This window comes from Macaca mulatta, chromosome 2, assembly GCF_049350105.2.
Source record: "Macaca mulatta isolate MMU2019108-1 chromosome 2, T2T-MMU8v2.0, whole genome shotgun sequence".
Classification (NCBI taxonomy): Eukaryota; Metazoa; Chordata; class Mammalia; order Primates; family Cercopithecidae; genus Macaca; species Macaca mulatta.
Genome location: NC_133407.1, coordinates 107,375,474 through 107,399,746, shown reverse-complemented (window position 1 = coordinate 107,399,746; position 24,273 = coordinate 107,375,474). Strand labels below are relative to the sequence as shown.

The following is a 24,273-nucleotide window of genomic DNA, read 5'->3' as shown; positions in this document are numbered from 1 at the left end:
GACCATATAGCGATGAGTAATAATCAGAGCACTCAGCTCAAAATTTACAGGACGCATCAAAGACAGAGTCAAAGTTTAAAATGCAAAATAAGAAAGATTGAAAATGCGCTAAAAAATAAGATTCCTTAAAAAAAAAAAAGTAGAAGAAAGGGATTCAATAAAGAAAAAGTAGGATGATGAAATAGAAAACAAGTCGGTTTGATCATTAAAACCCAAAAGATGTTAAGTTCAACAAAAGACCAGTATGAAAAACAATAAACAAAACTTAGGAATAATACAGAGGGTATAACATTTCAAATTATGAAAGAGTATATATGCAAATACCAGTACATTTAAAATAATTTTGGAAGAATAAATGTGGAAATAAAAATTTTCTAGACATATATGAACTGCTAAAATGATTAAAAAAGAAGCAGAAAAGATCAGAAACTATAGGGGAAAAAAAGTTGAAAAGATAGTCAAAGATCCCACTCTCCCACCAGCCAGGTCCCAGGCCCAGATGGTTTTACTACTCACTACATTTTTTTTTTTTTTTTTTTTTTACTTTTAACAACCTTTAAAGTGTAAAGTACATATTAATTCCTGTGCTAGACTGCATAGAACATAGAAAATATATAGAGTGTCTCAATTTATTCTACAAAGCTAGCATAACCTAGATACCAAAAGTGGATAGTATGGCACTAAAATAGCAAAGTATAGACCAGAGTTCAACAACTCAAAATGCCTGCAAAAACCAGGCAAAGCATTTAATAGGAAGAAATTTAATATTTAAAAGGAAATTTGATATTAATTTAATAGAGTGACCATAGGAAGAACATATGACCCATCTGAAAGAGGCTATTGGTTTGGTGTGCAGGAGGGGTTCTAAGCACAATCTTATTAATGCTTACATAAGCAAAACTCCTAATATAATTTCCTAACTCAAAATCAGTAGTGTCTTTAAAGAGTAACACAACACGATCTAGAAGAATTGATCCTAGGAATGCAAGGATAACTTAACATTAGAAGAATCCATTACTATGATTCAACTAATTAATAGAAAAACCACACAATCATCTTGATAAATTCAGTACCGACATTTGATGACTCAAAACATCAATTCCTGGCCGGGTGCAGTGGCTCAAGCCTGTAATCCCAGCACTTTGGGAGGCTGAGATGGGCGGATCACGAGGTCAGGAGATCGAGACCATCCTGGCTAACATGGTGAAACCCTGTCTCTACTAAAACATACCAAAAAAAAAAAAACTAGCTGGGCATGTTGGCGGGTGCCTGTAGTCCCAGCTACTCGGGAGGCTGAGGCAGGAGAATGGCACAAACCTGGGAGGCGGAGCTTGCAGTGAGCCGAGATCGGGCCACTGCACCCCAGCCTGGGCGACAGAGCAAGACTCCGTCTCAAAAAAAAAAAAAAAAAAAATCAATTCCTACAGAAATCTATAAAGTAATCTATTTAACACTGAAATGCAAGAAGTAAGAGAGGGATAAATGGCCATCATTGTGATTACTTCCACATTACACCAGTGGTCTTGGGAAAGGCGGTGACCAGAAAATGAAGTGAGGTACAAATATTGGAAAGAAAGAGAAAACATAGTACTTTTCAAAGTTTGTGATTATTATCCTCCAAAATCCAAGTTCATCCACTTGAAAGTGGTTAGAATGACTAAATGGTTTAGTAAGGTGCCTAGATATACCTGGATCTACATCTATATTTTCACATTATGGAGATACGGATCTGAAAAGTGGAGAGAAGGAAGAAGTCTAGCGGGGGACCCTGGGCCCCAAAAAATGACAGTGATAACTTTACTGGCTTTTCTTTTTGCCTTATCTATTCCAGACCTGGAGGTGAAGAAGCCATCGACCCGGAAATGCAACAGGGCACAGACAAAAATGCTGAATAAAAGGTCCCCCCAAACTCAAAATTATCTCAATAGCCAAAGAACTAGGACAGGGGCATCATAAATGCTTATATTAGAAAAGAAGAAGAGTCCCAAATAATAATAATATAAACTCTTACCTCAACAACCTAGAAAAAGAGCAAAATAAACTCAAAGCAAGCAAAGAAAGGAAATAGTAACAAGCAGAAACCAGTGAAATTGAAAATAGAAAAGTACAGAAAATGAATGAAACAGAAATCTGGTTCTTAGAAAAGAAACAAAAAAATTGACAAATTTCTAGAAAGAGTGATAAAGCAAAAATGAAAGAAAACAAATTATCAATATCAAGAATTAAAACACAGGAGATTTTATGGACCCTATGGACACCAAAAGGATAGTAATTACTATGAACAACTCTACACACATAAATTTGATAACTTAGATAAAATGAACAATTCCTCAGAAAACACCAAACTCACTCAACATGAAATAGATAATTGGAATGGCCCTTTAACTATTAGGGAAATTGAATTTGTAATTTTTATTTATTTATTTATTTTTTGAGACGGAGTCTCACTCTGTCACCCAGGCTGGAGTGCAGTGGTGCGATCTCTGCTCACTGCAAGCTCTGCCTCCTGGGTTCATGCCATTCTCCTGCCTCAGCTTCCTGAGTAGCTGGGACTACAAGCACCCGCCACCACGCCCAGCTATTTTTTTGTTGTATTTTTAGTAGAGACAGGGTTTCACTGTGTTAGCCAGGATGGTCTCGATCTCCTGACCTTGTGATCCGCCCACCTCGGCCTCCCAAAGTGCTGGGATTACAGGCGTGAGCCACTGTGCCCGCCCTGAATTTGTAATTTAAAATCTCCTGAAATGGAAATCTCCCGGTTCAGATGTTTTCCTAGGAGAATTCTGCCAAAGAAGAATGAACCCCAGTTCAACACATTGCCTTCCCGTAAACAGAAGAGAAAGAAACAGTTCTCAATTTACGAAGACAATATTACTCTCCTATCAAAACCAGACAGGGATAGTACACAAAAGAAAACTACAGACCAAAATATGCCTCATAAAAATAGATACAAAACTCCTTAACAAAACATTAGGAAATAAAATTCAGCAGTATTAGGAAGTGAATTACACATCATGGCCAAATGGGGTTTATTCCAGGGAAGCAAGCTGGTTCAATATTCAAAACTCTATCAATGTAACAGGCTAAAGAAGAAAATTACATGATCCTATCAATTTATACAGAAAAAGTATTTGACAAAATTCAATACCTGTTCATGATAAAAACTCTAAGAAAAATATAAATAGAGAACTTCTTCAACTTGATAAAAAGCACCTACCAAATATTCTACAATTAATATACTTCATGGTGAAAAACTGAATGCTTACCCCATAAAATGAGACAAGGCAAGGTTGACTGCTTTCACCTTTCCTATTCAACATAGTACTGGAAGTTCTAGCCAGTGTAATAAAGCAAGACAAAGAAATAAAAGGCATGAAGAACAAAAGGGAAGAAATAAAGTTGTCCGTATATCTAGAGAGCATGAAATTACGCAGAAAGTCCCAAGGAATCTAAAAGCAAAACAAGAAAACCCAGAAAACTCCTAGAATTCATATGGCAGTTCAGAGAGGTTACAGAATACAAGATAAACATAGTAAAGATGTAAAAATCAATTGTATTTCTATATGCTAGCAATGAATACGTAAATGCCAAATTTAAAAATACCATTTATAATTCCTAAAAACAAAAGAAATACTTATATGTTGTAAAGATGAAGAGAGAGATATGTATGTATGTATGTATGTATGTATGTATGTATGTACGTCTCTGCCCTCCCAGTTCCTGGCATGGACCTCCTAAAAACCCTTGTAATTTCCTGAGCAACAGGGATGCTAGGAGGATCTTTTGTTCTAATATTTCGTCTCTGTCCTAGTTCCTAAGACAGAGATCCTAATATCTTACAGATAGGGGTACTAGGGGAATCTTCTGTTCTAAAATTTGTTCTTTGATCCAGGTTCCTAACACAGAACTTATAATCTCTTGGAAATTCCTGATAACAGATGCATCTTTTATTCTAATAAGGTGACTCTTGGTGGGCTCCTAGATGGGGACTGGTCACCAGAATCATAAAACACAACGAAGCCATAATTATAAGCTAGGAGGGGTTTTTTTTTTGTTTGTTTGTTTTTTTTTTTTTTTATGACAGAGTCTTGCTTTGTCGTCCAGGCTGGAGTGCAGTGGCACAGTCTTGGCTCACTGCAACCTCCGACTCCCAGGTTCAGGCGATCCTCCTGCCTCAGCCCCCCTAGTAGCTGGGATTACAGGCACGTGCCACCATGCCTGTCTAATTTAAGCTTGGAGCTTTTAGCCACCCCCATCAGTCTCCAGAGAGCAGAGAAGTGCTGGAGAGTTAAGAATTCATCATGCCTATGTGATGAAGCATCCATAAAAATCTCTGAACTATGGCATTCAGAGGCATTCCAGGTTGGCAAACACATCTGTGTGTCAGGAGGGTAGGGCACCCCAACTCCATGGAAAAGAAGTTCCTGTGCTCAGGACCCTTCCAGACCTCACCCTATGTACCCCTTCACCTGGTTGTCCATCTGTACCCTTTATTAATAAGCCAGTAAGTGTAAGTCAAGTGTTTCCCTGAGTTCTGTGAGCTACTCTAGCAAATTAATAGAGCCAATAAGAGGGTGTGGGAGCTGGGATTTAGAGCTGGTTAATCGGAAGTATAGATGACAACCTACTACCTGTGATTGGCATCTGAAGGTGGGGGAATCTTGCGGGACTGAGCCCTTCAATGGTGGGTTCTGATGTTATCTCCAGGTAGATAGTGTCACAATTGAATTGAACTATAGAACGCCCAGCTGGTGTCCTCTGAAGAACTGCATGGAGTGTGGGGAACTACCCCTACACAGCTGATGTCAGGAGTATTATGTGGAGTGGTGTGTGAGTAGAGGGAAAAAATGGTTTTATTCGTCTTACACCATGTAAATCTAACAATACTTGCACAGAACTTGGATGCTGAAAACCACAAAATGCTAATGAAAGAAATACAAAATCTAAATAAATGGAGAGGCATATTGTGTTCATGGATTTGAAAACTCGACATAGTAAAGATGTCAATTCTGCCCAAAATGATACAGTAAAGTTTAATGCAATTCTTTTTTTTTTTTTTTTTAATTTTTTTTGAGATGGAGTTTCACTCTTGTTGCTTAGGCTGGAGTACAATGGCACAATCTTGGCTCATCACAACCTCCGCTTCCCGGGTTCAAGTGATTCTCCTGCCTCAGCCTCCTGAGTAGCTGGGATTACAGGCATGCACCACCACACCGGTGTAATTTTGCATTCTTAATAGACACGGGATTTCTCCATGTTGGTCAGGCTGGTCTCAAACTCCCAACCTCAGGTGATCCGCCCACCTCAGCCTCCCAAAGTGCTGGGATTACAGGCGTGAGCCACTGTGCCCGGCCTTGATGCAATACTTAACAAAATCCCTGTATTTTGTAGATACAGACAAGATTATTTTAAAATGTATATGTAAAAGCGGAAGAACTAGATAGTTCAATTTTGAAAAAGAATCAAGTGAGATGAATCAATCTGCCTGATTTCAAGACTTACGATACAGCTATAGTACTCAGGACTGTGTGGTATTGGTGCAGGGAAAGACACAAATTATTTCCCAATTGATTTTTGACAAAGGTGCAAAAGAAATTCATTAGAGAAAGGGTAGCATTTTGACAAATGGCACTAGAGCAACTGAACATTCATAGACCCAAAATGAACCTCAAGTTAAGTCTCACCTCTTAAATAAAAATTAACTCAAAATGGGTGATAGATTTAAATATAAAACTATAAAACTTAGAAAAAAAGCACGAGAAAATCTTCAGAATATGGGGCTAGGCAAAGAATCCTTAGGTATACCATGACACTATAAAAGAAAAAAACTTGATAATTTGACTTTAACAAGATTAAAACCTTTTGCTCTGCAAAAGACTATTAAGAGGATGAATAGACAATATACAGACTGGCAGAAAATATTCAGAAATCACATATTCTACAAAGGATTATTATCTAGAATATACCAATAACTCAATATTGAAATAAACAATTCAATTAGAAAATGGGCAAAAGACATGAACAGACATTCCACTGCAAAGGATATACAGGTAGCAAATAAGCACATGAAAAAATATTCAACAGAGCTGTCCATTAGGGAAAGCAAATTGAGACCACAATGAGATATCACTACACACTTCTTAGTACAGATAACAAAAAACAGTGACAGCACAAAATGCTGGAGAGGATGGGGAGAAACAACCTCTCTCATATATTGCCTGTGGGAGTGTCAAATGGTACAGCCACTCTGGAAAACGGTTTGGCAATTTCTTCAGAAACTAAACATACACTTCCTATGTGACCGAGCAATTGTATTCTGGGCATTTGTCCCTGAAAAAATATGACTTATGTTCACATGAAAACTTGTACATAATAGTTCATAGCAGCTTTACTTGAAATAGTCCTTACTGTAAACAACCAAAATATCCCTCAATAGGTAAATGATTAAACAATCTGTGATACATCCATACTATGGAATACTGCGCCACAAAGATGGAACAAAGTATCGATACACACAACAACCTGAATGGTTCTCAAGGGAGTTGAGTATAAACATACTCAACATATGTTGTTGAGTATGAACATGTTGTTGAACATGTTATTCACTCACGTATGCCTGCATCATTCCAAAAGAAGGCCTTCTACCTTGATAATTTTTAAAAAGTATGATACATGTTTATCCTTAAAAAAGTAAATATATCCATATATAAAGGACTACCCCATGTGTTCATTCTACTATCCTAAACAGTGGTAAGTCTTGTGGCATAAACACACAACAGTGAGTGAGTTACAGCAGTGACCAGGCCTTGGTACACCACTGTACTTCCCAGCCATAGCACTTCTCTGCTTTCCAAGGTGTCTCTGACAAAACATTGAACATTAACCTGAGGGTGGAGAAAATACGTTACCTATAAAACATATTACAATAAAACAATTTCAGTTAACTTTAAAATAACTTGAAAAATTCAAGCTGAGTATATTATGTAAATATCTACCTATTTGAGAATCCCTCGCTCTTCCCAACTCCCCTGGCCTTTCTGCTATCGAGTATGGTGCAAGGCATTTTTAAAGCATCGTCATGAATGCTAGGGGTGTTTCAACCAATTAATTACCCTCTGCAAGTCATAATGTAAATTCCCTTTGCCATTAGCGAAACAGTACTGAAAAGTTATCGGTTATATTAATTTCCCTTTTAACTTCTGTTCTTCTGCTAAATCAAGTCTTTAAGGTGCCTATTTTAGGGCAGCCTTGTACCCATTCATGTACAAAAAGGCCACAGCAGACAGTGCAACCTTAATTAATAACATTTTAAGATTTACATCATATCACATAGTGTGTGATATGGAGACAAGGTCAGTAGTCACCAGGGGTTAGGGATGGTGAGCAGAAGCAGAGTGGGTGTGACCGCAAAGGGGTAACATGAGGGAGATCTTCGTGGTGATGGATAGTACCTAGGCTTTTTAAGGTGCCTTCACCTCTACCTCTTTGGAACCACATAATAACCCTGTGAGGCAGGCAGAATAGTCTTAATAAATGAAATGGTATTATACCTAACATTTCACGTTTAGATAGTGGATGAGTCAGAAGCTGAAGCAGAGATTTCTGCCTCCCATTATACCATACTTATGTGTTCTAGAAAGCATACTGGTGGGGACATAAACATATTATTTATTACAGTCTTATTAAAAAAAAAAGGAGTGGCTGATTGCCATGACAGCTGTTTCATTTTGTTCTTCCTGCTTCACATAGTACTTCAACTTTATACCTGTTGTCCTTAAATGTAATTTTTTTAAAAAAATCAGTAGAATTTTTTAAAAAGACCTACTGTAGTCACTGGTGGAATAATTCTAGACTAAAGGAATTTTCTGGCCCCAAAGTCAACGGCATCCTTAATTTTAAAAGAATTATAATAATCTTTTAAAGCCAAAACACATCCTTGCTTTTAGAAAGAAAATCTGCTGAAGTACAACAAAACAACTACAATGGAATCACGAAGTCTTCGTTACCATTGCTTAAAAGATGGCAGATTTACTAAGTCAGACAACAAGTATAAGCTCATACACTGCTTAAAGCTTTAAACTGCCTTCTTGGTGAGAAACATGACTATTAAAGCTTGTGCCTGACTGACTGTAGAGGGAAAATGAAGCTGCAAAATAAATGTGTCAAAAACAAAGTAAAAAGCAATGGGAAAAGTATGGAAAACAGTGACCTGTAGAGCCTGCTAAATACAAGGGGACAAGGATGCAGGCAGGTATCATTCTGAATCAATCTCTTCCCAGTGCTGCCTCAGGAGGTCTGTTGAGATCAGTGGTTCTCAAACGTGGCTGCACAACGGATTCATGTGGACTGTTCGACGAAGTATTGATGCCTGCATCCCTTCCCCCAGAGATTTGATTAATTTAGTCTAGGGTGAGTCTGGAAGAGGGTTTCTAAAAGGCCCTCCCTCCCCCAGGTAATTCTAACGAGCAGCAAGGTGCGAGCCCCCTTAGCCCTAAGTACTATTATGGGTTGGGAGGCATTCTCCACACACCCCCTCCACCCTGTGCCTGGCCCTGTAGTTACTGCAAACCTGGGGATGAAAGAGCGTTGAGAATGTGGGAGCCAGAGGGCCTGCCTTCCCAGGAGGGGTGGGTGCTCACCTTTACAGGTGAAACCTGTTGTGAAGCATCTCAGGAAGCCCCGAACACTCACAGCTCCCCAGATCCAGGGGGCTCCTGTACCTCTGTGTTAGAAAGTGATCCTAAAGCAAAGTAGAAAACCGGCAGTGTCCTCTGGGTCTCCCAAGGAGCCAATAGCAAGGCAGAAATGTGCTAAAGATGGGATCCTAATACTTTTTTTTAATTTTTAGAAGTCCCTTTTATTTTTCAAGAAAAAAAGAAAACAAAAGTTGGCAAGAGTTAACAATTCATCACTACCCAAACTGGATTTAGGAATCAGCCTTGTAGTTCATTGGCCAAGAATTACATTTTCCCACACTGACCTCATAACTGACATCATGGCTTACAAACTTCTCTTCTGAGTTAGGATTAAGGGAAGAAACTGTCCCTTTCTTCCGCTACCACTACGAGTGAATTCTGATACTTTGGGTCAAAGAAGCAAAAAACTGCATACCCCACAGATTACATGAGGTCCTGTTGGCTGAACAGAGCAGGAAAGAAGGCAAAGACATGTGGAGGACAGCAGTAACCCATTGCGGCTGTCTGCAAGAAGCTGTTGGAAAAGCTGTCTCTGGAGAGGAATAAACTTCAAACTTCCTGGGCCTAGCCCAGGGGGAGAGGAAAATGGAGGCCAGAGACTGACCCAAACAAGAGCTCTTACAGAATTACCTATATCAGCATCATCTGACTTCATCATCTAACAGGCAGAAAAAAGGCTTGGATTAGGACCTTCACATAAAAAGGCTAAAATCACCAAGGCTTTCATCTTTCTCATGATTTCTTCCTTCCCCTCTTCTCTGGCAGTTATTAAGAAACACGCCTGTAATCCCAGCACTTTAGGAGGCTGAAACAGGAGGATTGCTTGAGATGAGGAGTTTGAGACCAGCCTGGGCAACATACAGAGACCCTGTCTGTATAAAAAAAAAAATTTTAAATATTAGCTGAGCATAGTAGTGTACACCTGTAGTCCTAGCTACTCTGGAAGCTGAGGTGGGAGAATCGCTTCAGCCCAGGAGTTTGAGGCTGTAGTGAGCTATGATGGCACCACTGCACTCCAGCCTGGGCAACAGAGCAAGACCCTGTCTCTGAAGAAAAAAAGAAAAAAAGAGAAACAGACAATTAGAGAAACAGCAGCAGCCCATGACCCTGGCTGTTCCCATTCCAGCTGATGAGTTGGGAGCTGCCCACATGTTCCAATTGGCCTTAGACCCACCGTCCCTTTCCAACTTGCTTTGCATCTGGAAGGTTACTTGTGTACTTCACCACCTTTGATTCTGCCTCTCGCAATTACGTATTACTATAGTAGTTCTTCCCCGATGCATTATTCATTGAGCATTAATCCCCTTAAAATTAGTCTTTGCAGGGAAACTTTGCTTTTTAAAAATCAGTATGCGTTTAATCAAGGCAGTTGGTCCCAGGTTTGCTGATGGGCAAGCGGCTTTATAAACGCAAAACCAAGGCTTCCCTGTCTCCCTCCGCTTGCACTGCCAGCCTTCGTCTCTACCACTTGGTGAAATCCATTTTCTGCCTGCCTTGGCTCATAGACTCTCTTCAAAAAATGGAAGTTAATCCTTGGGCGACACAATGTTAAACCGCCCAAGGAAGAATTAAATATTTCAGAAGAGAAGGTGGTAAAAAATGGCAACTGCTATTTTAGAATCTTTGAAAATTTAAGTAGAAGAGCAAAAAATAGAAAGTGGCTTGTACTTGGTACAATGGATCTAAGTTCACTTTTGTAATGTGCAGGATTCTTAATAATGTGCAGGAAGATAATGAAAGCAGCAGCATGCTTGCACACAAAGCATTGGTCCTGCCAGCCCCCAGTACAAAGAGGGGATCTGGCTGCTCCAGTTAGAGGGACCATGTGCTCGAGTTTCCGAGGGCCCAGAGACTGAATCCCTGTTGAAAATGTGATTTGAAGAATGAAAATTGACCTATTTTCCTTCTCCTCACAGTAACGTAACGAAAAGCAAAACTTTTCCTCTTGGGAGGAGCATGCTCTGGAGTCTGATGCCTTGGGTTGGGGTCCTGGCTGCCACAGTTACCAACCCTGTGGCTTTGAACCCTGCTTGGCCCCTCTGTCTCAGCCGACTTGCGTGAAAAGCAGAAACATGGAAGAGCCTGCCTGGTCGGGTGGGCACGAGGTTAATTGGGAGGCCATGTGTCTTGGTGAGTGGAGAACAATCAATACATGCTAGATTATGATGACACAATAGTGACACGGACTTAACCTGGATACATCTTTTCCTGCAGAAGTACAAAGAAAAAGCACTCCTTCCTCCGTAGACTGAGGAAAACCAGGTAATTGTAAAAATGCTGCAATCATTTTTCTATCCTGTGCTTTTACAATCCAATTTATTGCTCTGCTCCTCACAGCTGCTTTCCAGAGCCCACAGACCATGGTTAAAACATATTAGCTGGAATCAGAATAGCAGGTTCGAGAATCATGTATTTATGGCTTGCCTTAAAGAGGCACAAGTGATGTGCCTTCAATTGTTTTAATTTGCTATGCCTTGTCTCCCTTTGCCTCAGGGTGCTCAGAAGGGATAGGAGCTCCCTGGCATGACACTCCCTGGTGGGGCTCTGCACACACGCATGCACGTGGCTGGCCAGTGAGCTGCTGGCCAGCCAGAGGCAGAACGTTTTCAGCACTTACTTGCCCCTGTGGTGTGGCTGTTCCACCCTGGAGGCTCGTGCCACCAAGTAGGGGCCTGTGTAGAAGGTTCCAGAGGCATCTCCGTCTTCTATACCATGTGGGGTGTAGGTTCAGAGGTTGATCTGGCCTGAAGACACCTGAATTCATTCATGGTGAAGGGGCAGCTCCCAGTGCTTTTCAAGCCTTGTGGTTTTGCAGACTAGTCTTGGTTCTCCACGAGAAGGGTTAACTACAATGAGGCAGAAATCTTGGATAAGAAGCATGGCCACTTGGGAGGGCCTGCTGGGGCTTCAACCCTCACTTTACCACTTTTTAGCTGTGTGGCCTTGAGTGAGTCCTGTAGCCTCTCCAGGCCTCAGTTTCTTCACCTGTGACATGGAGATGATAAAGTCTATACCCCTGAGGGATGGGGGTTAGAATTAAATGAGAATGTCTCCAAAGCTCTGGATGTAGGCTAAAAGTAGAGGATCTAGACCTGGTTCTTCCCAAGCACACATCGCAACACTGCTTCAGGCCCTCAGACGCTGACAGACACTCTTCAAAACCTAAGGGGGGGCCTCCCTGCCTCCACCTGCAGTGCCTCACTTCCTCGAGGATTTGCCGGAGTCCTACTGCCTCATTCCAATCTCATCTCAAATGCCACCCTCCAAGAGGCCTCTCCAGCTCCCTGCTGGCCAGCAATCAGCAATCTCTTTTCCCTTCCTCAGCCTTCCATTGCATGTTTTAAAGCCACCATGCTGTGCTTTAGGGACATATGTTGTCACTGCCAGTGTCCTTAAGGCCCCAGACACAGGACTTGTGCTTTATATATCCATCTGGCCTTTCCACTTCACCCTGTCTGTGGCTTGCTCTTAGAAGGTGCACAACAGACTTTGGTTGAACTGTAAATTTGCTCAACTCAATGAAATACCCAAGCTTTCAGAGACACCCCAGGCAGGGTCTGGCAGTTTTATATATGAGGTGCCTAACTCAATCAGACAGAAACGAATGCACCAGATCCAGACCCTCCTGAGACAAGCGACTGCTGCCGAGGCTCCCGGGAACAGTGCCACGGCTGGGCACCAGCTGAGCGCCTAAACACAGATCCTCAGGGTCCCTGAAAGGTGCACAGGGACCTGAGGCAGGAATGGGACTTTTCGTTAAAACGGTGTGCCTTAACAAAAGTCCTGGATACAGACGTTTGTGAAACACTCAGAGGAGGGCACAAAATACCTAGTTCCACGTTGGGATCTTGTTAGACTAAGGTGTTTTAATTAAGAAGCGGTTCAAATCTGGGTCACCTGAACTTCCAAACCCCCATATGATTGAGGCTTTCAACGAGCATATCTGGCTAGGGTGCAAACAGCTCAAGCAGGCTCTAGCGCTGGAGAGCAGTTAGCAGTTTGGGTTCTGGAGCTGGGCAGGCCTAATGCCACTAGACCCAACTGACTACCCCAAGTCAAATGTATTGATCCATGCATGTCCCGGTCTTTTTCTCTGTGAAATGGGGAAGTGACTGTACCCCCATCTCACAGAGGCATCTGACATGGCAATGGGCGACTGCACGTAAAGGGCCTGGTATAGCCTCCGGCACACAGTAACTGCTCACTGGTGCTTGCTCTGATTAGGACGTTGCCACAGATGCTTCCCCCCGGGCTCTCTGAAGTGAAGGGGTGATTTCACTTGGAGTAAATTAAGTCTCCACAATCTAGCATGAGCCAGAGATTACAGGTGAACTTGTTTTGCTTGGTGGGTTTGAGAGGGTATGAAGAATACAATCAGGAAAGAGAGAAGAAAATGATGGCTGAACCCAAGTATTTCTACATCACGTGGGCTAACAAATGCTTCAATCTGCTTTTTAAAAAAGAAGTTTAAGAACAGGCAGTGGAAGGGTGTGGGGGTGAGCTGGGGCTGGAGGGAGGCAGTTAGGTTTATCCACCTCATAGACCTTAGTTTGCAATATAAACTACCTCATGACAATAACTGCGCCTCTAGCTCTCAACTTGCCACCCCAAGATTAGAACTTAATAATAATAATAATAATAATAATACGTAGTGAGTGAAAGGCAGGTTCCAATTTCTGACCCTCGGGAGTTGAGAAACCAGATGCTTGCTGGTTGTTCTCCCATCGGCTTTTACTTAGTGAGGGAGGGCCCAGAGTGAGGAGGGTCTGAGAAATCCCCATCCTCAAATGCGCCGTACCCTTCAAATCCAGTAAAACTGTAACAGGCCTCTTCAATTAATGAGTGCAATGGACGCTGGGGACCTGCCTTTTAAACAATTTACTGGCAACAGTCAGAAGGACGGGGACACCAGCCTTGCACTTAGCGGTGTTAAGGAGGTATTTATGGGAGCTCATGAAATGTCTGCCTCCATCTATGAACTCAAATCACCCCAAGAAGTTGAAGGAAACCACTTCTAGTGTGTGAGGGTCAGGGAGAGAGGGGTGGTGGTAAAAAACCATGTAGTGTGAACTAGAGCACTATTTCAAGAGGAAGGAAATCAGCAAAGAACAAGGCCAAGCTATTTATGATGCCACTGCTCTTTTCAGGTAATTTACAATGTGCATGAAAGGTTTTGCCTCCAGCAGCACCTGCTTTTAAGTGGCACCCAGTGTGTACCAGCAGAGAACATCTCCTGGAGAAGCAGGGCTTTATTTATTCAGAAGGGCAGCAGAGGGCGATGCGGCAGGATAGAAGCAAGTTCATTGCTACACGGTGTGTTTTTTTCGTGTAGATGTTTACCATCTAGTTCTTATACCTGCAACCATCTAGGCTCTTGTTTGTTTTATCCTAATCATCAGAAAAAGTCTCCTAGGACCTCACTACTCACAGTGGCTCCAGAGGCCGACAGCTCTTCACTGGAGAGCTGGTTAGAAATGCAATCTTGGGCTCCCCAGACCTGCTGAATTGGCACAGACACTGAACAAGATCCCACAAGTGCACACGAAAGCTTGAGGGGCCCTGCTCCAGGCCAAACCTTGCTGACACACAGATTCCGAAGAACGGATTCCTACCAGGCTACTTGTTTAAGGAAATTATTCTAATGCACCAGTTGGGGCAGACTTTCAGGGAAAATAAACTAAGGGGAGGGAGAGTTTGCAAATTCTCATTCCTGTTGATTTCAAAAAAGCAAATCACAGGACACAAAGGCTCATCAATTCCTGGGAGCTCACTGTGTACTCTTCATCATTATAACTTGGTCTTCATGGGTTTCTCAAGTATATTTCTTCTTTTCTCTTTAATTATGAGTTTTTTCTTTTTTTCTTTTTTTTTTCTGGGAGGAGGACTGACCAGTGACATATCCTGTGACTCAAATCCACCCCTTTCCCATCTTGGCTGTTCTCCAGTCACCCCCCACTCCCCTCCCCCTACCTCCCATCACAGGCACCACAGCTGTGCTCCTAGCCTCCAACCATCACCTGCTGGGCTGCCCAGGACCCACCCGTTTCTGCTTCCACCATCTCCGTTAACCTGCCACTGCGTCCGGGCTACATCATCCCTGTCTCCCTCACCCTGCAGGTTGGTTGTGATGTCTTCTGCTTGCCCCTCCCCAATCCCCTCTCCTCCCTTTCTCACCAGGCCCTGAGCTCCAGGAGGCTGACACGTGGTAGGGAGGGACTTCATCAATGGCCCTCTTAACTCCTGGCAAGAGGGGAGTGGGGTCAGGACACTGGGTCCCTGGGCTCACTCTGCAGGGCCCCTCCCTACACAGCTCCCTCCTCTGGTCCCTGCAGACTGGCTGCCACCAGTCTGTAGTACACGATCTGTGACACCTCTGTACACGATCCCTTTATTAAACTCTCCTCAAATTACCCAAGTGAGTATGCCATCTGTCTCCTGGGCCCCTGACCACGGACACACAACTCTGTTACCCTACACACCTCACACTCTTGAAGGCCCCAGTGGGCTTCTAAAAGATACATCCAATGGCCGTTTCTTTCCCCTTCATCCTCTTCCTACTGGATCTGATGAACAGTCAGTCCCCTTTGCATGCCCCCCAACACATCACATCAGAATGCCTGAAATAACTCATGTCACTCCCCCAACCCCCTTCCAGGGCCATCACCCCTTACCCCCTCCTCCACCCTGACACTAATTTCTACCTGCCATCAACTCACCCCCCCCAACTCCCTGTCAGAAAGCCTCAGAATTGTACAGCTGGGGTCAAGTCCTTAGACCCCCTGGTCCAACCCAATGCAGGCACTGAAACCTGATAAGCAGCCTGCAGCTCACCTGGCTGGTTTACAATGTGGGGCACATCTGCCCCTCCATGCCCTCCCCATCCACACCCCGTCTCTTGATTCTCTCGTGGTATTCTCTCATCAGCCTCCTTGATGGTTTCTCCACTGCAGTCTCTCACTCTAGTCATTCTACCTATTGTGGCCAATAAATCGTCTTAAAAACACTATTTGAACATATCATCCACCAGCTCAAAACTGCTTGGTTCCCAGTCTGCACAAGCCAGTGACCCTAGCATGCAGTGGAGATGTCCTTTTCCAGCCGTAGGGCGGCCTGCAGCCTCCTGTAGCCTGTAGGAATGCATCTTCCTCTGCAGCTCCAGTGAGTCACTGGAGCCCACCCAAGCCTCTCTAATCTGTCCCAATCTTAGGCATCCTTCTGGAGTCCAGATCTGGCTTGGAAAACCCTAGGGGGCTCTCCCTGAGGCTTTCTACAGTCCTGTATTTTTTGTCCCATTCATTTCCTACAGTCCTGTATTTTCTGTCCCATTTATCATTAAACAATTAATCATGTCCTACTTTTGGCAGCCTTGAACAGCTACAAAAGACACCCATTTAACCAGCCCCTGTCTGACCCCCTCCCCAAGCCAGACTGAAGGTCTCTGGAGACACAAATCCTTATTTCATGTATCTCTTTATCTCTCAGCATCTAGCAGAATGAGATACAAATAGAAAGCATACGAAGACAGTATGACCTCTGTTTTACAACAGGGGCATAAATGAATAAAATATGGCAAAGGCTTTTCTGGAGTCTCCTGATGCCCTGTGCACCAGAGAAGGTGCAGCGAGAGTCAATTCCACCTCTGTTGGCCTCCAAACCACCCAAAATGAGGTTTCCAATTTCTGGTTTCAGTTTTCTATATAAATTTGGCTTCATTACAACTGATTAAATACATTGCAAATTCTACTTAAATGTAGATTATGATTTATATGTTTTTCTCCAAAGATGCTGAAGTGTTTCTATATCCTGACCCTCCTGGGAGACCTTCATGTGAGACCAGCGACATCACTTCTGTGCTCAGGTGCAAGCCACCCTGGAAGGTTGCAGGCACTTCCCAACTGGCTGCCTCTCCTTACCCTCCCCCAGTCTAATCCACTCTCCCCATTGCATCATAAGGGATTTTTTAAAAGGAAAAGTTGATCATGTCATTCTCTACCACTCTAACCTTTCATCCCTCCCATGAGGATGGCTCACCCTTCCCCAGCTCTCTCTCAGTCCCCCTCTACCTGGCAGCCTCAGTAACCTGTCCTTCAGGTTTCTGCCTAAATGTCACTTACCTGTCAACATGCCCATCTGCCTGTAAGACATTAACAAAGGGGCAGAGGTTTTGATCTAATCCCTCTGCCTCTGGTGCAGAGCATCATTCTTATGCAGAGTGGGTCCTCAAGGCGCCAGCTCCACTTTCCTCATGACAAAAACCAGCGATGGAATTCGGAGCCTGGTGACTCATTCAAAGGGGCCTATTCTCTGACATACCAGAAAGTCTCATTCTTGACTCTAATTAATCTGAGCCATAATACCCAGAAACACCTGCTCTGTCCCTGCTGTGGAGTCCTCAGCTGGTAAGGAGGTGACGAAGCCAGGTGAGGGGTCCCAGCACCTACAGGAACAGCAGACACCTCTCCACAGGCTCTTCATGGCCTCCCCAGGGAACCACTGAGTAGCTCTGGAGAAGTTACTCAGATTGACGGGCCTTCGTTTCTCTTCTCTTTACTTTTATTGTGGTAAGTGTTTTTTTTATATATATATATATACACACACACACATATATACACACATATATATGTATATACACACACACACATACATGTAACATAAGAATTACCACTGTAACCATTTCTGTGTGTACAGTTCTGTGGCACTGAGTGCATTCACACTGTTGTGTAGCCATCACCACCATCCAACACCGTAACATTTTCATCTTCCCAAACCGTACCCCGTAAACAATAGCTTCCCATTCCCCTCCCCACAGCTCTTAGTAACCACCGTTCTACTTTCTGCCTCTGGATTTGACTACTCTAGGTGCCTCATATGAGTGGAATTATATATCTGTCCTTTTGCGACCGGCCTATTTCATTTAACATAAGGTCTTCAAGGTTCATCCATGTAGCATGTGTCAGAATTTCCTTCCTCGTGAATAATATTCCATTGTCCAAATAGGCCACATTTTGTTGATCCATTCATCTGTCCGTGGACACTTGGGCTGCTTCCCACTTCTGGTTTTCCCTCTTGTACAATGGATTAAATCTTAATCTGCTTTAAAGACAAAAGTAAACACCCCTTCCTCCAGCCAACTATAGCAGGGTCTGCCCAGCCCACGTCCCCTTGGCACCTGCTGGGTCCACCAAGGGCTTTGTGTGCACCTGGACTCTTGGCCTGAGGCTGTCTTGGCCTGCAGGGGACAGGCTGGAAGTGCCTGTATGTTAACAGTCCAGGAGCAGCCTAGACCCAGTGACCATGGGAGCTGATGCGTGAATGCTCCACCCAGCTCCCTCACCCCTCAGGGGCTGCAGTGACCTACTCTCCAGTGAATTCTGCTGTCCTGGCCTCCTTCCTTCCCTGTCTCACTTCCCCTCTCCCCTAACCAGTGCTGCCTGGGCTTACCTACCAGACACACAACTTATACTGCTGGGGGAATCCAAACTAAGACACTAATCAATCATCCAAATATCTTATCCCTCTTCACACCCTCCTCTCCACCCAAGGTACTGAGGGCAGCACCAAGTTCATGCATGCACTGAGGCAGAGATGGAGGGGACACACGATATGGACTCTCTGGTTTGAGAGAATCTCACTGTTCACCCGAAGTGGCAACAATTCCCTGCCCCACCCAACAGCAAGCTGCAGGGCAGCCATCTCAGCAGGGGGATCTTGACCCAAATCAGCCGGGAAATTCTCCTACAAATGAGCGAGGAGGACCCCTTCTCAGGGCTCCCAGCTCATGATGGCAGCTGTGGGTTCCTGCTGAGACAAACCAAGTTGCCCTTCTGGCTCATGGCTGGCTTCACTTCCCAAATGTACCAAGTGGTGTCTCCAAGGGCTGAGTAAAGCCACAACCATTCCAAGGCTGTTACCTCTGGCAGAGACCTGACGGGTGGTCAGATCCAAAGGGGATCCCACTCCTGCAGGGACGCTCGCCCTACCCTCCTTCTGAGGACTCTGTTGTCCCCTTTGTGCCAGTGCAAGGGCATATCACTGTTTTACCCGTGTTTAGGCAGCCAAGGGAAGAAGCAAACCAAGGGGAGGTATTGGTCCAGGCCAAACACCGAGTTGGCCAGGCCCAGCTGGTACCTGTGACCACAGGGACAAGATCTGCTCACAGGATGAGTGCAGAGGCCCGAGTTTAACTCTGTGTCATCAGAGCCCAGCCTTCTCCAGCCTGCCTTGCTTTCTCCCTTCTGCAAGGCCCGTTCTGTCACATAACCCTTTTCTGAAAACTGCAGAAGATACAATGACGTAGCCACAGCTCTAGTAATAACATAACAGCAAAAGAGAGACAGTGGGACTTTTAAAAGAGCAGGTGTCCTTAACATCCATCTGCATACACTATTTTTACTAGAAGTAGATTTCATGTAGTTAAAAGGTCATGGATCATGTTATCCCCTATCTTGATTCTGGTGTTTATAGAGGATGACTGCTTTTCACTGGTTCAGCTGAGAATCTTAGCTGGGACCTGCCGTGGTTACAGGGCTTGTGGACAGTTTTGTTTTAAGAAACAGCCATTGATTACAAAATGGAGCTTATTAATTTCCACAAAGCCAACCTGTGCCTCTACTTCTCCATCAGCTCACAACTTGTTCCAACCTGCCCACCAAGGCCAACGCCTCATATATTACACTGGAGTCTATAGTAAAACAAAAACAAAAACACTGATGATGGGGAGGGACCTGCCTTCTGGGAGCCTCCAGTCTAGTAACAGGCAGACTAGCAAGAACCCAACAACCACAGCACTAACAGTGTGTCAGCTACTGTCCAAATGCCTCACATCTACTAACTTTCTTAATACTCTCAGCAGCCCTTGAGGAAGGTACTATTACTCTCACATCACAGAATGAGGAAACAACTCACCTCACTGGCTTCAATCACTCAAAGACACTTGGCTATCCAGTCCAAGCCAGGTTCTTATATTCTTAACCCCTATGCTATACAAACTGCCCAGAAGCCCAGCCTGGGGGGCAATCTGTGCATTTCACATGGTCACTGAACTCTGAGTCCGTTCTCTCCCTTTCTGAGCCTCAGAACAGAGCTGTCTGTCACAGGGAAGCCACATGGAAAAACGAACGTCTGCTCACCTTTTTGAACATGCCATGCTCTGCTGACCCCTGTTCAGAGCAGTTTTGCAAGAATAATGGCTAAAGTCAAGGTTTTGATGGAGAGAAACAAACCCCGGACATCTTATGAAACATTAATCAGGGTGTCAGAGGGCTCTGAGTTTTGACAGAGGTTTTCTCTGCCACAGAGGGCAAGCCCCTGCCATCTTGCTTCCATGAGTCACTGAACTAGCCTTAGCCCCATCTCCTTTTATAAGTTATACATGTTAAAGTGCAAGGTTGCAATAGAACATAGCACATGTGTAGAGAAATATCCATTCACAATGCATGCACACACATGCCTTCTATTTGGATTGGTTTTTTAAAAAATTATTATTTTTTTAATATGGAATGCTTCACGAATTTGCATTGCATCCTTGTGACGGGGCCATGCTAATCTTTTCTGTATCATTTATTTGGATTGTTTTAACACAAAGAACCTGCACATTCCTCATCTTATGGAAGAAAAGACATGGACATTCCAGCCAGGCACTGTGCTGGGTACTTGGAAGGACACAGATGGCTAGACAGGGCTGACTCTGACTTAAGGTTCTCAGAGTCTAATAATGAGAAAGACAGACCACTGGAGAATTCACTTTAAGACACTATGAGAGGAGTGCTCGTTACATTAAAAAAAAGGAGCTGCTGGCCCTGCCAGGAGTGGAATGGGGTAACTGGGAGTCAGGGAAGGCTCCCCAGAAGAGGAGACTGCCACTTGGGTCTTGAACACTAAGTAGAAATAATTTCCAGTTTGAAAACAAAAACATATGCAGGAAAACAGGCTGATGAGGAAGGGGCATTTCACAGCCAGAATGGACGAGACAGGGGCTCAGAGCATGAGCCTTGGAGCCAGGAGGCCTAGGTTTGAACCCTCACCCCTACTTGCTGGGCCTGGGACCTTGAGCAATTACTTCACCTGTCTCCTTACCTGCAGAAAAGTGACTGCAGACTATCTCATTTAATTCTCCTTACAAAGAGCTTGGCCCACCCAGGACCTGTTCAATAAACTGCTTATTACAATGGTTCACAGAGTGGACATTTTGCTTATTTTCTGTCATGACTATGTCAGTTTGCCCCAAATCCAATGTCTCAGAGTTCTGCAGGGCCCTTGGTTCCCAGACTAAGCCTTGAGATGTGAGTAAAGAATAACTCTTTTGTTTTATGCATCAACTGTCCATGTTCCCTGAGAATAATAAATGAGAATAAATAGTTGCTGATGTGCTATCACAAAGAGGCAGGAAAAAATCAGAAGGCTCTGGGAGAGCACAGGAAAAGTATATCTTCCATTAGCTTTAGGAGACTGTTATTTAAGTGGTGATATCCTTTGAAGGAGGTGCAGTGGGGTGGGGTGGGGTGTGGTGGGAAGATTGGCTCGGGGAAAAGGAAGTTTCCACTAAACCATGGTTAATTGTAGTGAGCAACAGAAAATTGAGAAGAGAAGCCTTGGTTTCATAAAACAATTCACAAATAAATTGCCAATCAACACAGCTCCAACTCCATGGGAAACTCCTCTTCAAAACAGTGAAGGAAAAGGACAAGGGAAATTTATAATCTTTTTTTCCTAGGTGTATATCAGCCTATGTTTTTGACAAGCAGTAATGGAAAATAGGTTTCCTGCACGCTTCTATAATATTTTCCTTGCTGTTGGTTTTGGTTCTCTAACTTGCTTTCTGCCCCTCCCTACTCTTGGAACGTTCAATCTATTTTGTGATCCTTACGTGTCTAGTGACCCAGACTTGCATGAGGCTTGCTCAGAATTTAAACTACCGTTTTCTTCCTGACTTTTCATGGCTTTTAAGTTGCTCTGGATTTCCTGGCCCCTCATCCTTGGCATGAAAGAACATGAGGCCTCTTTACCTAGAAGGCGGCACAATGAATCAGCAGCAATGCTGATGACGGGAGGCCCAGGAACCAGATGGCTTTTAAGACAGGCTTTCACAAAAGGAACCTGAGGAGAATGACAGGAAAGGTACAGGAGGGTAACCACAGTTTCAAAGGCACCAAATGTGAGGCTCCTGGAAGGTACCTTATAGAACAGCGCTTCTCAAAATTTAATGTGCACATAAATCACCTCCAGATTCTGATTCAGCAGGTCTAGGGTGTAGCCTCAAATTCTATGCTTCTAACAAGCCCCATTCATCACACTTTGAGTAGCAAGATTCTAGATGACCTAATTCAATCATCTCATTTTCCAGATGAAGACACCGAGGTCCAGAGGGGGAAAATGACTTGAGGAAGGAAGGTCAGAGTAAGAAGTGAGTTGAGTCTAAAAGCTGAGTCTGTAACTGCTGGTCACAGTACCCTTTCAAAAGAATGATTTAAATAGCCACACAATGGGGGTGAGGGGCTCACCTTCCCCTCACAGTCTGCCTTAGGTAGGACGTCACTTGAAGAGATTGCTCAGTTTTGAACCCTAGTGTGTGATCTGAAGAACCTAAACCCTAAAGCAGGTAATGTAAAGTTCAGAGTGACTGATCTCTCTATGCTGAACTTATTTATTCACTGGGCCTCCTGAATCAAAGAGGACTCTTAGGGCCAGAGGATGCAAGCTGTCTCCCATTACCTGTGGTCACACAATGACAAGGCTGCAGATTCTGCAGGAATGCGAACCTCCTGCTTTTATAAGAAGACAATCAGGCCGGGAGTGGTGGCTCATGCCTGTATTCCCAGCACTTTGGGAGACTGAGGTGGGTGGATCACTTGAGGTCAGGAGTTTGGCACCAGCCTGGCCAACATGGTGAATCCCTGTCTCTACTAAAAATACAAAAATTAGACAGGTATGATGGTGAGTGCCTGTAATCCCAGCCACTCGAGAGGCTGAGGCAGGAGAATCGCTTGAACCTGGGAGGCAGAGGTTGCAGTGAGCTGAGATCGAGCCACTGCACTCCAGCCTGGGTGACAAAATGGGACTCTGTCTCAAAAAAAGACATTTGCATTAACACTGGTAATGCCACCATGTCTTGCTGATTTGGGTAACAGATAGTAAGAGGCAGCTTAGCTTCTGGAGTATCTGTTACTTCAAGTAGAAATGGGTCGGCAGGCAAAGTGATAGTAGCTCCCAAATGAGCTCACCCTCCAGCCCCATCCTGCTGTTGTCTAGGCCCAGACATCCGAATTTGTATTCAACTTCCCAGCTGATTTTAATGTTCACCTAGTTTTAGGAACTGACAGATTAGATGACCCCTCAAAAAACTACCATTTGGCCTGGGATGGTATAGTCCTGGAGATGAAGCTGCTCACTCGGTGAGCATCATGGTGAAGCCAGTGGCCCCTTCCCAGAGTTAATGATGCGCTCACAAGGGCAGCTAGGGACCCCCATCCTCTGCCTCTGAGAAGGACCAACGCCACTCAAGGAAGGGCCAACAACGAGCTACCATGGCTATGAGAAAGGCAATCTGCATAGTTCAGATTTTATTAGAAACGAAGAAAGGGAGCAAAACTGAGGTTGTGATATCAGAGTGTGAGGGAGGCCTTTTTTGGAAAAAACATAGAAGAGCTTTTGAGAATTGAATGAGAAACATTTGATGTGGGGCAGATTTTCTCTGAAAATGTGAGCAACCTGGTGGGTGAATTCTGTGCCCTGTGAAAAACATTGATGAGGACAGCATACAGAGAAGGGGGCCCCAGGCTCTCCAGCTGCCTGCAAGGAGAGGAAGGTTCCACCAAACGAGCCTCTGGAGATTGAGGGGGTGTGCTAGGGGGAACTGCTGGCCCTAATTCTTACCCTCAGCTCTGTCTTCTGTCACATGCCTTTGCACATCCTCCTGCTGAAGAGGGGAAAGGACCCTACTTTTGTGCTTCATCATTAGGTTGGCCAAGGAACTTGCTTTGGCCAGTAGAATTCAGCAGATGGATGGTGCGGCCAGTCTGAAGCCTAGGTCTTAAGGGACCTCAAGTGCCTTCACTTGCCTTTGTGCTCTTCTGCTGCTGTTAAGAGCAGAGCTTGCCTTGCTACCCTGCTGGTTCATAGGGAATGAGAGCCATGAGAGGCAGAACTACCCTGCTGACCCACAGACTTTTGGGGAGGGACAGGGCCCAGCCTGAAGCACAGGGGCCCAGCGGAGCCAACACTGGACCAGCTGAGCCCCAGGCTGCCCTGCAGCCCTGGGATGACACTTGAGTGCTGAGGAAGCCACTGAGTTCCAGGGGGTTCCTAACACAGCCGCGGCTGATGGTACAGGTGCCGAGGAGAAGCGGCAACTAGCACGAACCTCACTCGGCAGCCAATTTGGCACTCTGCTCAGGGCAGCTCCTTACTCCAGAAGACAGAAAACAGCTGATAATCCAGAGGACACGACAACTTTGGTAAGGAGTCCTTGCTGACTCCAATTTCGTGATCCTTCTCTGACTTAAAGCCCTTTGCTCACATCCCTACGCAAAATGAAAAGAGAAACTGGACTTTTAATCATGGTGGCTGGCTGGAAAAAGTG

The 24,273-nt window shown here is 44.3% G+C and overlaps 1 pseudogene; it reads right to left on the bottom strand.

The window, feature by feature from the left end:
* Positions 1-20,183: 20,183 nt before the first annotated feature.
* LOC114676537 (U6 spliceosomal RNA) lies at positions 20,184-20,283 on the bottom strand (annotated as a pseudogene).
* Positions 20,284-24,273: the final 3,990 nt, after the last annotated feature.